Source organism: Desmodus rotundus, chromosome 9 (genome assembly GCF_022682495.2).
Source record: "Desmodus rotundus isolate HL8 chromosome 9, HLdesRot8A.1, whole genome shotgun sequence".
Lineage (NCBI taxonomy): Eukaryota > Metazoa > Chordata > Mammalia > Chiroptera > Phyllostomidae > Desmodus > Desmodus rotundus.
Genome location: NC_071395.1, coordinates 61,698,480 through 61,713,752, shown reverse-complemented (window position 1 = coordinate 61,713,752; position 15,273 = coordinate 61,698,480). Strand labels below are relative to the sequence as shown.

Sequence of the window (15,273 nt, the reverse complement as noted above, 5' to 3'; positions counted from 1 at the left end):
TGGAAGAGCCCAGAATCACTTTCGGGCCTGACTGGAACCAGAGCTCATCCACTTGGCTTGCTTTGTGACTTGTAGCGCCCTGCTGCCCCTCAGGCCTCCCTCTGGCCCAAAGTCATCCAGGAGCCTGTGCTGACACTCAGCAGGGAGAGCTCTCTGGAACATGTTCACACTTAGACATTCGTGGGCCAGCCTCCAGCCTGAGCCTCGCGGCCCGCCGCCCAGCACCCACAGGCCCCCCACAGCTGTGTGGCCGGTGCTCGGTGCTGCCAGCAGGTGAACGGTGGAACGCCACCCCTACCCCTGGTCTGAAATTAGCTCTGTAGGCTGCTGTGGTCTCAGTCCTTTTCTTTATTCATCATTTTTAAAATTGAGGTAAAATTCCCACACCATAAAATCAAGCATTTAAAAGTATACAATTCAGTGGCATTTAGTAGATTCACAATGTTAGGCAACCAGCACCTCTATCTAGTTCTATGAATTTACCTGTTCTGGACGTCTCATGCACACAGAACCACACAGCATTTGTTCTTCGCCGACTGTCATCTCAGCGTAATGCCTCCGGGTTCACCCACATTGCAGCGTGTGTTGTCCTTCATGCCCTTTTATGACTGAATGATCCTGCACTGTGCGGATGGGCCAAAGTTTGACCACACACCCACTGACAAACACTTGAGTGGTTTCCGCCTTTTAGGGATTATGAGTAATGCTGCCGTGAACATGCGTGTATAAGTTTTTGTTTGAATACCTGCTCTCAGTTTTTCGGGGCAATAGATACTTACGAGCAGGATTGGCAGGTCATAGGGTGACTCTGTTTAACTTTGTGAGGAGCGTGACCCCATGGCTCACCTTTCTCTTTAGACAGAGGGCAGGGCCCCCGTGTCTTTGGTCCGGCTCCTCCTCCGAGGGGCCCAGTCCAGCTCAGCTGCAGACCTGGGGTGCCACAGCTGTGGTGGCCTCACAGGGGAGCGTGCGGACTCTACCTCCTGGGCTGCGGCTCTGAGCTGTGTGTCGTCAGGCACGTGCGACCACAGCAGTGAGCCAGCCTGCGCTTCTCTGGGCCTTTCCAAGATGCCCACGGCAACCCGCCCCCGGCACCCCCCAGCTTTCATATTCACACCGGAGCTGACCTTGGTCTGTGTGCCTCTCCAAGTCCCCAGCCTGGGTGCCGGCACAGCTGTGGAGGCTGTGCTCTGCCAGAGGGCAGCCTGCCGGCAGCAGTGGGGCACGAAGTCCAGCCCACACTCTGCCATTCAAGCTGCATGCTTGGGGTGGCACCTGCCTCCAGGGGCACATTTTCTCCTTTACACATGTGTATCCTGTGGGCTGCTGCTAGCCGCCAGTGTACCTGTCTCTGGTGGGTGTGCCTCACACTCATTCCCCTGGCACAGAGTCAGCTCCACATTCATTTGTGATCTTTCTTCTCACCTGTGGACATTCACCTGTACCCCAACCTGGACTCCACATGTTATCACCACCACCAGTGGCCTGGCTGGTGCACTAGCAGCTCACTCCAGTGACCCTCTGCCCTGACCCCATGGCCTCTGGCCTCCCCCCTGCCCCAGGAGTTTTAGCCCTGGTGCCCTGGCTCTACTGGGTCCTGGGCTCCTGCCACTGGCTCCTGAGAACTCCCTTCTCCCTTCAAGACCAGGATTTGGAGCTCAGACCCCCAACCAGGCCCCATACCCCACCTTGGGCTCCTCCCAGGTGCGGTGGCCTCCCTAACATGCTCAGCACGCACACATGCCCTGTCACAGGGCAGAGGCTCCTGTGTAAACACACTCTCATCTGGACGTGACACATGCTTACACACACACGAGTGCACACACACAGGTATATGGCTTACATGTGCACAAATACGCCCAGTCTTTCCTTCCGCTCACCTCTGGGGGGTGTTTGTGATTGAATCTGACTATGAGACAGACCCCATGAGCATAATTACTCATGTGAACCAGCGGGAGGCCAGGGCCATGAGGGTTCACCTGCCCTGCGGATGCAGCACTTTGGGAGCCATGAGCCTCTAAGGCCCTCTGGACCTTGTGGAGCGCGTGGCCTGCTGTGAGATGCTTATGCCGGTGGTCTTCCCAGCCCCATGCCCTCAGAGTGTGCCCAGAATATGCCCACGTGCAGAGAGGGTGAGGACGGGGCTTCCAGTGGCTCTCCCCATGTTGGCTTTCTCACTCTGCCCTGTGTCTCTTCTCTGCAGGGCAGCCAGGAGTGAAAGGCTCACTGAGAAGGTGATGTTGAAAGGGAGTCTGAAGGAGGTGAAGGGGGCATGTTCTGTGGGTGTCTGATGGAAAAGTATCACAGGGAAAAGGGGAACAGACTATGCAAAGGCCATGAGGTGGGACCATGAGAGTTGTGGCCAGAGAGAAGGGAGTGGGAGGACTTGGGCTGCAGCGGGCGGCAGGAGCCCTAGGGGGCTCTGTGTAGAGGAGGCATGGCTGCTGGGAGGAGAGCCAGCTGTGGGGGCGGGGCTGGGGAGTGAGCAGGGAGGCCCATTGGGATCACTGCCTGATCCAGATTCCACAGGTTTGGGACCCAGAAGCAGGTCCCCAAGGGGAGCTGCTGGGCAGGCATCTGCAGGTCTAATTTTTTTCTTGGTGAGGTATGATTGGCAGTCCCGTTATCAGATATGAAAGTGTCTGATTCTAATCTAAGGTGAGCGTGCTAAAGGTGAGGGAGGTTAGGGCCAGACTTCAGCGGGGCAAGTTTAGGGTGGGCAGAGGCCCAGGGGTGCTCTGCTCCTGGATCAGCCTTGGCCCTCTTACTAGTTCCTCAGAACCCTCACCTCCAGGTTCAGTTATCTTCGTGGTTCTTCATGACTAGCACTCCTCTCTCAATGCTTGCGGACATCTAGTAAAATAGCTTATTTCCCCCACACATTGTGTCCCCAATTTTACCCTGCCTGCTTGTTTTCCTTGAGGGCAGCATTATTTGGCTGACCTGAATTTATTGTGTGGCCCACTGTGGCACTCGGGTTTTCTCCTGCCCCTGATGGCACAGTACGGATTTCTCTCTTCTAATGTGCTGTTTGGAAAATGTGCCCTGTGTTTCCATTTCGACAGGTTGCTCACCCTGCAGCAGGAGAGGCCAAGCTGCACCCTCCTTGGGGGAAGGTGGTAGGCCCGTGGCACTGATAGCAGAGACTGGCACAGATGAACAGTGCCCATGCGCACAGTGGCTGAGGGGAAGCCAGACCTACTTGAGCCCACCCCATGCCCCCTGGGTGGGAGGGAGAGGGCCTTCCGTGTCTAGGGTACACTGGTCTCCCTCCCTGTGTCCCCACAGAATGCCATTGTAACCGTGTGGCAGGGTGGGGAATCTACTCATGCTCTGTGAACCTTCATTCTTTCTGGAAAACAAGTAAGCAAGACACTGACCCCCTGCCTCTCCAAGAGACTTTGTACCAACTCAGGCTTGTCAAGTGTCCAGGCAGTTTGGAGAACAGCAGCCACTAAATACTGACTGTGGTCACACATTTGTTATTATTATTATTGTTATTACCCCTAAAAGGAGGTAACTGCTGTGACCCACTTGGTGAGCTCTTGTAACTAACGGTCTTGGAGGGCTGCAAAAACAGCAATCGTGAGTGGGAGGCAGTGGTGAGCTCTGGACAGTGAGCCCACATCCGTGTGCACAGGCCTCTGTATCTTGGTCAGAGGCCTTCAGAGTACTTCTCGAGGGAGCACTCCGAGTGCCCAACCCACTCCAGGGTCTCTGCTCTGAGCTTGGCCAGCAGGCCAACAGTGGGAGCTGCTCTCTTTGGTAAAGGAGAACGGGTACTCCGTGATTCTGAACACAAGGGCGGTGCTGAGGCTGGCCCTCCCTGGGAGGCCCGGAACCAGGGCCTGAAGTGGCATCAGAACCCTGGCCCTTTGTATGTTATGCCACTTTTGTGTGTGTGTGTGTTATTAAATTCAACAAATATGCAACCAAGAATGAAAATAGTATTGGGTTGGCCAAAAAGATCATTTGGTTTTTTTCCATATGACGGCTCTAGTGGTGCTTTGTTGTCTTTAACTTCATTCAAAACAACTTTGTTAGATTGTATCGTGAGTGTTGTCATATCAGCGTGCATTTTTTAAAAAAATCAAAATTGGTGATGAACTTTTGTGTAGCCATTTCACACTGAAGATGGAAGGAAATACACGACATTTTTGGCATGTTATGCTTACTACTTCAAGGAAGGTAAAAATGCAACTGAAATGCAAAAGAAAGGTTTGTGCCATGTGCAGAGAAGGTGCTGTGACTGACTGAACATGTCAAAAGTGGTTTTCTAAGTTTCATACTGGAGATTTCTCACTGGTCAATGCTCCACAGTCGCGTAGACCAGTTGGAGTTGATGGTGATCAAGTGGAAACATTAATTGAGAACAGTCAGCTTTATACCACCCGGGAGACAGGCAACATCCTCAAAACACACAAATCAATAGTTATTGGTAAAAATGAAAAATGTATCTTTTATGGAAAAAACTAACTGGACTTTTTGGCCAGCCCAATATGATAAACACCTGTGTACTCACCACAAGCATTTTCTTCATATTTGCTTCAATTTTTCATAAAGGAATAAAATACAATAGTGGTCCCTCTGTGTTTCAGTCCCACCTCTCCTCCCTCTGTAGCATTTTCTATTATTTCAAGTGCTTTTTGGGCTTTTAGTACTATGTGTGCCTGTGTTTGTAAACATGACTTCCTATCATTTTGTATGTTTATAAACATTTTACAAAGAATTTCCCATGGATGTTTCCTTTGGCAGCTGGCTTTTCTTCCATTCACATTAGGTTTGGGGGCCTCTCCCACTTGTCGGAGACGGGTCTCCGTTTGCGTGCTCACTGCTGTGCTGGGTTCAGCGGAACGGCTCCACCGCAGTGTTTCCAGTCCACTGTTGAGGGGCGTTAGGTTGTCCCTGACCTTTCGCTGTCCAGCTTGCCTTGCTGTGGGTTTTTCAAGGGCAGAGCCGAGATGAGGGCTTTGGTGCCAGCTGCCTAGAGAGGAGCTCGCAGGGCATAGGAGTGAGGATGCAGGAGCGTGATACCATCTCACTTTTATCTACTCTGTAGATAAATTGCCTCAAAACTTGGTGGTTTCCAACCTCAAAAACTAGAGGAATAGAGAGCCCAGAAATAGACCCACATAAGTATATTCAGCTGATCTTTGGCAAAGGAGCACAGGCGACGTATTGTGACAAAGAGTATTCTCAACAAATGGTATTGAAACTGGACCTCCACATGCAAAAAAATGAATCTAGACATGGACAACACACACTCCACAAAGATTACCTCAGAATGGACCACAGACCTACTTGTACGACGCAAAACTAGAGAACTGCCAGAAGAGAACACAGGAGAAAACCTACATGACCTTGGGTATGGCGATGACTTCTCAGATACAACACTGAGGGAGTGTTCTGTGAGAGAAATAATGGATAAACTGGATTTCATCAAAACTAAAAACTTCTGTCTGTGACAGATAATGTCAAGAGAATGAGGGGGCTAGCCATAGACTGGGAGAAAATATTTACAGAAAACACATGGGATGAAAGTCTTCATCTTAGTCTGTTTGAACTGTTATAACAAAATACCACAAATAGGTGGATTATAAATAGCAGAAATTTATTGCTCACAGCCCTGGAGGCTGTAAGCCTGAGGTCAGGCTGCAGCAGGGGCAGAGGAGGCGCTCTTCCACATCACAGATTCTCCCTGCGTCCTCACAGGTCAGACGGGGTGAGGGAGCAATCTGGGGCCTCTTTTATCAGGGCACCACCCTCATGACCTAATTACCATCCAAACGTCTCACATCCAGAAACCATCACATTTGAAGGTTAGGATTCCAACGTATGAATTTTGGGGGAATACAAACATTTAGACCATAGCAGACCGTTATCCAACGTATTCAAGAAAACAAATAAACTGACTAAAAAATGGGCCAAAGACCTTAACAGACACCTCACCAAAGATGATGTACAAATGGCAAATAAGCATATGAAAAGATGCTCCATATTATGGGTCATCAGGCATATTCAAATTAAAATAATACCTATTAACATGGCCAAAATCCAGAAGCGTGACACCACCAATGCTGGTGAAGATGTGGAGCAGTGGGACCTTGTTCACTGCTGGCGGGACAGCCACTTGGGAAGACAGTTTGGTGGTTTCTTACAAAACTAGACATACTCTTACCATACAATCATACTCCTTGGTATTTACTCAAAGGAGTTGGAAACTTATGTCAACACATTGCCCAACCTAGCCCCTCTGTCACAGACAAGAAAGTTGAAGCTCAGAGTACAGGTGGCTTCCTCAAGGTCACATGGTGAGCCAGGGCTGGGACTGGCTTCCTGGCAACCGTGACTTTATTGGAAAATGCTCTGTGACACAGAAATCCAGAGATCAAATTCTGACTCTGCCAGAAGCTTCATAGCAGCCCCCCTTGACCTCTCTGCCCTGAACCCCTAATTCCAGGCTTCCCGGACACCGGGTGATAGGTGCCTATGGGCTTGCAGTGACTCTACTGGAAATATCCCCATCCAGCCTTGTGGTAGCACCAGCCACCTGGAAGCATGAGGTGCCCTACCCCAGAATGCTTTCACTTCATTGTCACTTGCAGAGGGGGAGCTCCCAGACTGATATTTCCCATGTCCTCCTGCTCAGCAAGCAGTAGGAGGAGGATAACAGTGTTGAATGAGTAAATTAAATAGGATTCTAAAGTCATTTTTGGCAGGGGCAATCCCAGAGGGCCATGTGGAGGAGGTGGCCTTTGGGCCAGATTCTGAGTCATAAGTAGAATTAGAGGAGGTGGGAGGAGGGAGGAAGGATAAGGACATATCAGGGGGCAGAACAGGCTGAGCAAAGCCCCAGAGTGGGAAAGCAGGTGTCTGTGGGGAGAGCAGTGGTGCCCAGGGGAGCACTGGATTGAGATGGGGCTGCTGGGCCCTTTCATTAGTAAGTGCCCTGTGAAGAGGTACTTTGAGATGAAGAAAGTATTCTATTGTTCATCATACTTTCCTTGCATTCATTCATTTACTTATGTCCACGAGGACTTATGGGAGTTTTTCATTCCATGGGTTATAATCTGTTATTGTTTATTTTGATTGTCATATTATCTCTGTTTTGGGACAGCAGGAGCCCCTTTTCAAGATAGTGTCTGTATCTTTTTGACAAGTTTCCATCATGTTTTGAAAACTTTTTTTTTTTTAAAGTGTCCAATATGAAGCTCCAGGCACTCTTTCTGCCTTCCCTGCCCCATCCCTGGATTTGGCTGTTTCTCCAGAGTCCGGCATTCTTGGAGGGTGATATTAGAAACTGCAATCTGAGCAGTGTGTGTGCTCTTTGCTATTGCTGTGGTGCTGCTCCCAGGGCCTCCCCACGAGCACAGCCACATACATCTCATATCTACATATATGGGAAGTCATGAGTTTATGTGGAGCCCTTCAATTCCAGGTGTGATGGAGGAAAACTTGAATTCTTTCCCCCGTACCCTCCTATGCTTTCCAGCCAGGGCCCTGTAGCATAGGCTGACAAAAGACCAAAGGAAAGGAGAAAAACAAGTAGGAGTGTGTTAGCATGCACACGTGCACACAGGCGCTGCGCCCAGTTGTCAACATAGGAAATGTTCACACCTGTAGAGAATTTTTGTGGGTTTATTTGAGCCAAACTGATCACAATTGCCAGGAAACAAAATCTCAGTGGATTGAGAATTTTCTCCAGAAAATGGCAGTTTTGTACCTTATTTTATACATTACAATCAAAGGAGAAGGTGTAAGGGGGTTACATGAAATCCACTGGTGATGGATTAGGGAGGCAGGAGAAAGCAAAGCAGGGTTGGGGGGAACCTCTGGGATTGGATAAAAAAGTAAAATTATAGACACATCATTTACATGGGTGAGTACAGGATATGAGGGTGATCTGGCTGTGACATCTGTCACCCCACTGATCGCCAGGGTTGATTCGCTGATCTGGCTGGCTAGGCGGGTGTCCCCTTCCTCTGTCACCCACCCATGTGTGCCCCTCCCGAAGCTGTGCACTCAGTCGAAGAGGATGACCTTCCCAACTGGAGGGGAGGACCGGTCTTTGGTCAAGGGTTTACGAGTAGCTGCACTCCCCTGCTAGGACCTCCAAACCAGCTCTCGAGGTACGTAGGTGGGTACAGGACAGTTAACAGTCAACAATTAACTCAATAACAGTAACAACGAGGAGGTTTGTGGTCTTCACTGTGGTCCAGTATCTGTGCTTTGAGGGGTCCAGAAAAAAGGAAATTACTCAGACATTCCAAAGACATGTTATTGTAGATGCAAAAAGACAATAGACAGGCTCAGCTGAGGTAAAGATTGACTTTTTTTCAGGAAAGGTTAGAACCTAGGATGTGACTACCTGCCATAAACTACTATTAGTTAATAAGTTTTAATTTCAAACCATTGTTTTTGGTTACTTTAGGTTTCTGAGTTTGTAAGGCCACCACACAGGCCTCCCTTGAACTTGTCAGGTTGAGTATGTGGCTAATTTTCTTCCACAGAATGAGTAACAGAAAGGGGTGGTTCAAACCTGGGCTCATATAGCAACTTAACAAAAGACCAAACTATTTTCCGAGAAGTGACAAGACACAGGGAAAGCACTTTGCACTTCTAGGGCAGCCAATTGTGGGAAGGTAAATAACAAAAGCTCCCTTTTCAGGCCCTCTTTGCCAAAGCTATGGGGACCCCAGAAAGTATGACTGACCCTAATTGTTTCATGGGCCTTTATCCTCAGGACTAGAAAATTACTGAAGCACCCTGAAGGTGCAGAGGCTCCAGGAACCTATGAAACAGAACGTGCAGACTGCAAGGACCAGAGTGGACCCTGCACCCAACGATAGCATTGAGACAAGCGGCAGCACAGTGGAAACATCCTGCTCTACAACCGCCCCAATCACCTAATGAAAGCTCACAGCCCCCACCCTTCAGGGCCGGGTATCCCTCCACACCATGCCCCTCTCCTCTCTTGGAGAGTGAATAAAAACCTGACTCTCTGCTCTTTCTGCCCTTTGTGAATTCTTTCACAGCCCACTGCACCGACCACCCCAACATTAAATGTCTGGGGAACCTAATGAGAGTGAAGGGTTGGAGAGCAGGTTGTCATGCACATTCTGTGGGGCCTGCTCTGGCTGCTCAGGGTGTACAGTGTTGCTGATGAGTAATGTCTCTCCTTCCTGGAAGAGAGGGGAGGGGGACACTTTCTACAAATTTGTGTCTGGTTTTTAAGCAAATAGGGGGAGGGCAGAAGCCTTTTTATGTATTTGCTTCTTCCCAGTTGCTGTCAGCTCAAGATACTCCTGTCAATGTGGCGTGTTTAAGGTGACAAGCTCTGCCATCCTTCATAAGCCAGTGTCACAGGTGCATCTGGGTCTCTCCCTTCCCATATTTGCAACTCTCTCCTCTGACCGTAAGACTCCTGACTCCCAGAACCTCCCCCTTCATTGTTTAGCCCCCCTGCTGGGATAGCGACACCCTTGTTGCACTGGCTGTTCTGGCCCCTGGTCATGTCCTGGGGCTAGAAACCATCTCTGTGTCTAGGACTCCACCAAGGCATGAGGCCAAGATCCCTGAGGAGCAGGCAGTGTGCTTTTCTCCAGCTGCTGTGACCTTTGAGAACAAGAGATGCCTTATCAGCTTTGAGCTGGGAATTTGGCATTTGAAGCAGGATTTTTATGTGTTCTTCCCACCTTCCTGGTCAGACAAGAGTGTTTACTGGGAAAGAGTGTCTTAAGTGAACTCCTGAGCTTGCCGCACACACAACCTATGCAGGTGAATCTATACACTCACCTTATAAGTCAGAGGCTGAAACTCTACCCTTAGAGAACCCTTGTGGTTTCCCTATTAAAATACAAGTGATGGGCAGACTTCCAGTCTAGATGGCATCATAGGTAAACATGGCTCACCTCCTCAACAACCACATCAAAATTACAAGTAAAATATAGAACAACTATCACTCAGAACTATCAGATATCAAGTTGAATGGAAGTCTGGCAACTATGGAATTAAAGAGACCACACCCATCCAGACTGGTAGGAGGGGCACAGACATGGAACAGACTGGTCCCACATCCATGTGTGGTGGATAAAAATTCAGGAGGGATATCGTGGGAGCGAGGAGTCCCAGCCCCAAACCAGGCCCCCCAGCCCAGTGTTACAGTGCCAGGGAGATAAGTTCCCATAACTTCTGGCTGCAGAAACCAGCAGGGATTGAGTCAGCGGAAGAAATGTATGGAGTCCCAAGTAGTTCCTCTTAAAGAACCCACACACGGACTTACTCAGACTCACTCCCTCTGAGCTCCAGCACCAGGGTAGCTGCTTGAAAGGCACCAGTGGCATTCAGGGAGGAACTGAAGTGTCTGGCATCAAGGTGAAAGCTGGGGGACAGCTCTCTCCCAGACAGAAATACAAGCAGAGTCTGTTGCATTGTCCCTTTTCGGAGTCCTCCCTCCACGGAGCCACAGAGCTGGCAGGAAGGTGTCATATCTGAGACTCCATCAGCCTGGCTAACATTGCCCAGCTCTGGGGATCCCCAGAGACTCATTCCTACCCAACTTAGAGGCCCACCAAAGCTGCTTTTCCATATGAATAGCTGGTCATGGTTCATGCTTCACAACTTCCTAAATCCTTTCAAACAAGCAACAACCAGCTTCAGTGGGCCTGTAGACCCCATACCACTTGCTAACTGGCCCCAGGCCCGGCACTAACAACAGCCAGCCTAGATCCACAGCTTGACTGCTCCTGGGAATCTGCAAGCCCAGCACAAGCAGCAGCCATCTCAGGTTGCTTGTATCTCAGGCAGAGTGGCCTCAGGCAAAACACGGGTGGGGGCTGATCTTGGCCTGCACTGCCTGGGAAAACCCAGAGCCTGCGCACCCAGTGGGCAGCTACAGACCACATTAGAGTACCACCATCCTGCCCCTACACAGCTGATCCTCTACGGAGGGCGGAAGTTGGTGGTCAGTTGTCACAGTCAGTCCTTGCAGCTGACTGGCCTGGGTAAACCCCTCCCATTGGTCTGCCAAGAGCAACCAAGGCTCAACTACAAGAGGAGGGTGTACTCAGCCCACACAAAGGGTGCACCTCAAGTACCCAGCTTGGGTGATAGGGAGGTTGTGCCACTGGACCCTACAGGACATCTATACATTAGGCCATGCTACCAAGACAGGGAGTCATAGCAGCATTCCCGAATGCATAGAAACAAACACGGAGAGGCTGCCAAAATGGGACAAAGAAACATGGCCCAAATGAAAGAACAGATTAAGACTCTAGAAAAAGAACTAAGCAAAATGGAGACAAAAGCAATCTACTAGATGCAGAGATCAAAACACTAGTTATAAGGATGCTCAAGGAACTTAGTGAGAACTTCAACAGCATAAAAAAAGGACCAGTCAGAAATGAAGGATACACTAACTGATGAAAAATAATTTACAGGGAAACAACAGGAGAGTGGATGAAGCCAAGAATCAAATCAATGATTTGGAACATAAGGAAGTAAAAAACAACCAACCAGAACAACAAGAAGAAAAAAGAAAACAAAAAAACTGAGGATAGTGTAAGCAGCAAAGAGGAACACACCAAGACACATCATAATTGCAATGCCAAGAGTATCTCACTGTAAGATAAAGTGAGAATCTTAAAGGTAAATAGAGCCCTGGCTGGCATGGCTCAGTGGATTGAGTGCCAGCCTCTGAACCAAAGGGTCGCCAGTTCAATTCCCAGTCGGGGCACATACCTGGGTTGCAGGCCAGGTCCCCAGTAGGGGGCGTGTGATAGGCAATCACACATTGATGTTTCTCTCCCTCTCTTTCTCCTTCCCTTCCCCTCAAAAATAAATAGATAAAGTCTTTTTTTTTTTAAAGCAGCAAGAGAAAAGAAGTTACTTACTCACAGGGGAATTCCTATAAGGCTGTCAGCTGATTTCTCAAATGAAACTGCAGACTAGGAGGGATTGGCAAGAAATATTCAAAGTATGAAAAACAGGGACCTACAGCCAAGATTACTCTAACCAACAAAGCTATAATTTAGAATGGAAGGGCAGATAAAAAGCTTCCCAGACGAGGTAAAGTTAAAGGAGTTCATCATCACCAAGCCCTTATTATATGAAATGTTAAAGTGACTTATTTAAGAAAAAGATCAAAACTATGAATATGAAAATGACAACAAATACATATCTATTAATGACTGAATCTAAAAAACAAACTAAGCAAACAAGTAGAACAGAGACAGAATCATGGATACAGAGAGCATTTTGATGGTTGTCATATGGGAGGTGGTGTGGGGTAATGGGTGAAAGGTGAGGGGATTGAGAAGTACAAATAGGTAGTTACAGAATAGCCATGGGGATATAAAGTACAGTATAGGAAATGCAGTAGCCAAAGAACTTATACGGGTGACCCAGGGACATGAACAATGGTGGGGGGATTGCCTGAGGGAGTGGGGGGTGCTAGATGCAGGGTGAAAAGGGGGAAATTGGGACAAATGTAATAGAGTAATCAATAAAATGTAATTAAATGCAAATGGCTGTCAAGGGAGGTAACTCTTTAAATGAGGGGAGGAAGTGAGGAGAAGGTAGGGCCCCTTCACCTCCTGGGCTTACTGTTAACTTCTGGGAGAAGGGTTGACAGTTCACTCTATACTGACTCCTGGTGAGGGAGAAGAAGGACAGAGCTGGAGATGAAGTGGGCTGTGTAGAGGTGTGGGAGGCAGTCCAGAGTTACCAATGTTACCTGTAGTGTTGGCCATGAAACATTGTTACCGGTGAAGTTCTTGAGTTTTGCAAAGAAAGAATTCAGAGCCAAGAACTCAAATTATAAGAGAAAGTTTATTTACAAAATTACAGCGGTACTAAAACCGACCTGTAGAACAAAGGGCTCAGGGAGTAAGTTACAGAAGGGCCCTCGGAGCTCAGGCAAAAAAAGGGCCCTCAGAGCTTAGGAGAAAGATGAAGGTAACACACCTTGGGAGAGGGAGAGGAGACAAGAGAAAAGTGCAGGCATGCTCCCAGGAGGAAGAGAGCTCTGAGTCCTTTGTCTTGAGGGTATTTTTTAAAAAGCATATTTTATTGATTATGCTATTACAGTTGTCCCAGTTTTTTCTCCCCTTTCTACCTCTCCGCCCCACATGCCCCCCCAACCCTCCAGCATTCCCCCCTTAGTTCATGGCCATGAGTTGTACATGTAAGTTCTTTGGTTTTCCCATTTCCCATACTATTCTTAACCGCCCCCTGTCTATTTTGTACCTACTATTTATGCTTCTTATTCCCTGTACCTTTTCCTCCATTTTCCCCCCTCCCCCTCCCAGCTAATAATTGTCCATGTGATCTCCATTTCTGTGATTCTGTTCATGTTCTAGTTGTTCACTTAGTTTGTTTTTGGTTTTTAGGTTCAGTTGTTGATAGTTGTGAGTTTGTTGTCATTTTACTGTTTATAGTTTTTTTATCTTCTTTTTCTTAGCGAAGTCCCTCTAACATTTCATGTAATAAGGGCTTGGTGATGATGAACTCCTTTAACTTGACCTTTTCTGGGAAGCACTTGATCTGCCCTTCCATTCTAAATGATAGCTTTGCTGGATAGAGTAATCTTGGATGTAGGTCCTTGCCTTTCATGACTTGGAATACTTCTTTCCAGCCCCTTCTTGCCTGCAAGGTTTCTTTTAAGAAATTAGCTGATAGCCTTTTGGGAACTCCTTTGTAGGTAACTGTCTCCTTTTCTATTGCTGCTTTTAAGATTCTCTTTTCTTTAATCTTGGATAATGTAATTATGATATATCTTGGCATGCTCCTCTTTGGGTCCAACTTCTTTGGGACTCTCTGAGCTTCCTGGAGTTCCTGGAAGCCTATTTCCTTTGCCACATTGGGGAAGTTCTCCTTCATTATTTGTTCAAATTAGTTTTCAATTTTTTGTTCTTCCTCTTCTCCTTCTGACACCCCTATAATTCGGATGTCGGAATGTTTCAAGATGTCCTGGAGGTTCCTAAGCCTCTCATTTTTTTGAATTCTTGTTTCTTCATTTTTTTTTCTGGTTGAATGTTTCTTTCTTCCTTCTAGTCCACACCATTGATTTGAGCCCCAGTTTCCTTCCCATCACTATCGGTTCCCTGTACATTTTCCTTTGTTTCTCTTAGCATAGCCTTCATTTTTTCATCTAATTTGTGGCCAAATTCAACCAATTCTGTGAGCATCCTTATTACCAGTGTTTTCAGAAACCGGCTGATAGTCTTATGGGAACTCCTTCATAGGTAACTCTCTCCTTTCCTCTTGCTGCTTTTAAGATTCTCCCCTTATCTTTAATGTTGGATAATTTAGTTATGATGTGTCTTGGTGTGTTTCTTCCTGGGTCCAATTTCTTTGGGACTCTCTGAGCTTCCTGAACTTGCATGTCTAGTTCCTTTGCAAGATAGGGGAAGTTTCCCTTCATTATGTTTTTAAGTAAGTTTTCAATTTCTTGCTCTTCTTCTCCTTCTGGCACCTCTATGATTTGGATGTTGGAATGTTTAAAGATGTCCCAGAGGTTCCTAAGCCTCTCCTCATATTTTTGAATTCTTGTTTCTTCATTGTGTTCTGGTTGAATGTTTATTTCTTCCTTTTGTTCCAAATCATTGATTTGAGTCCAGGTTTCCTTCCCTTCACTGTTGGTTCCCTGTATATTTTCCTTTATTTCACTATGTATAGCCTTCAATTCTTCCTTTATTTTGCATCTGTACTCAATCATGTCTGTGATCATCCTGATTACCGTGTTTTGAACTCTGTATCTGATAGGTTGGCTATCTCCTCATCACTTAGTTTTTTCTGGAGTTTTGATCTGTTCATTCAGGCCCTATTTCTTTGCCTGGGTGCACCTGTTACATGGCAAATACCTAAGGGTTGGAGCCTTAGGTATTTGCCAGGGTGGGGCAACCCACTTCACTGCTGTTGTGGTGCTGTATGTGGGGGGTGGAGGGTCAGAGAGGGAACAATGCCACTTTCTAGCTTACTCGGATCTCACCCCACTTTCCATCACTTCCCACAAGCAAATTGGGCCCTTCTGGTGCCGATTCCCAGTAGGCTTGGCTTGTGTATGTTCTAGGACCCTGTGGGTCTCTTCAATTGACTCTCCTGTGAGACTGGGAGTTTCTCCCACCACCGCAACTCCCACAGATTTTTACAGTCAGGGTTTTTGAGGTTTTATTTCCCTGGGTTGTGCAGTTTGTCTCGCTCCCCAGTCATTACCCCTAGCTTATCTGAATGTGGGAAATCCCATCTGCCAGTAGCAGCTTTGCCATGTGTCCT

The 15,273-nt window shown here is 47.7% G+C and overlaps 1 long non-coding RNA gene across 1 annotated transcript; it reads left to right on the top strand.

Moving 5' to 3' along the window:
• Positions 1-8,005: 8,005 nt before the first annotated feature.
• LOC123480207 (uncharacterized) lies at positions 8,006-9,004 on the top strand. Its single transcript, XR_006656119.2, has 2 exons — positions 8,006-8,129; positions 8,744-9,004. It is a non-coding gene; the product is annotated as an uncharacterized lncRNA (long non-coding RNA).
• Positions 9,005-15,273: the final 6,269 nt, after the last annotated feature.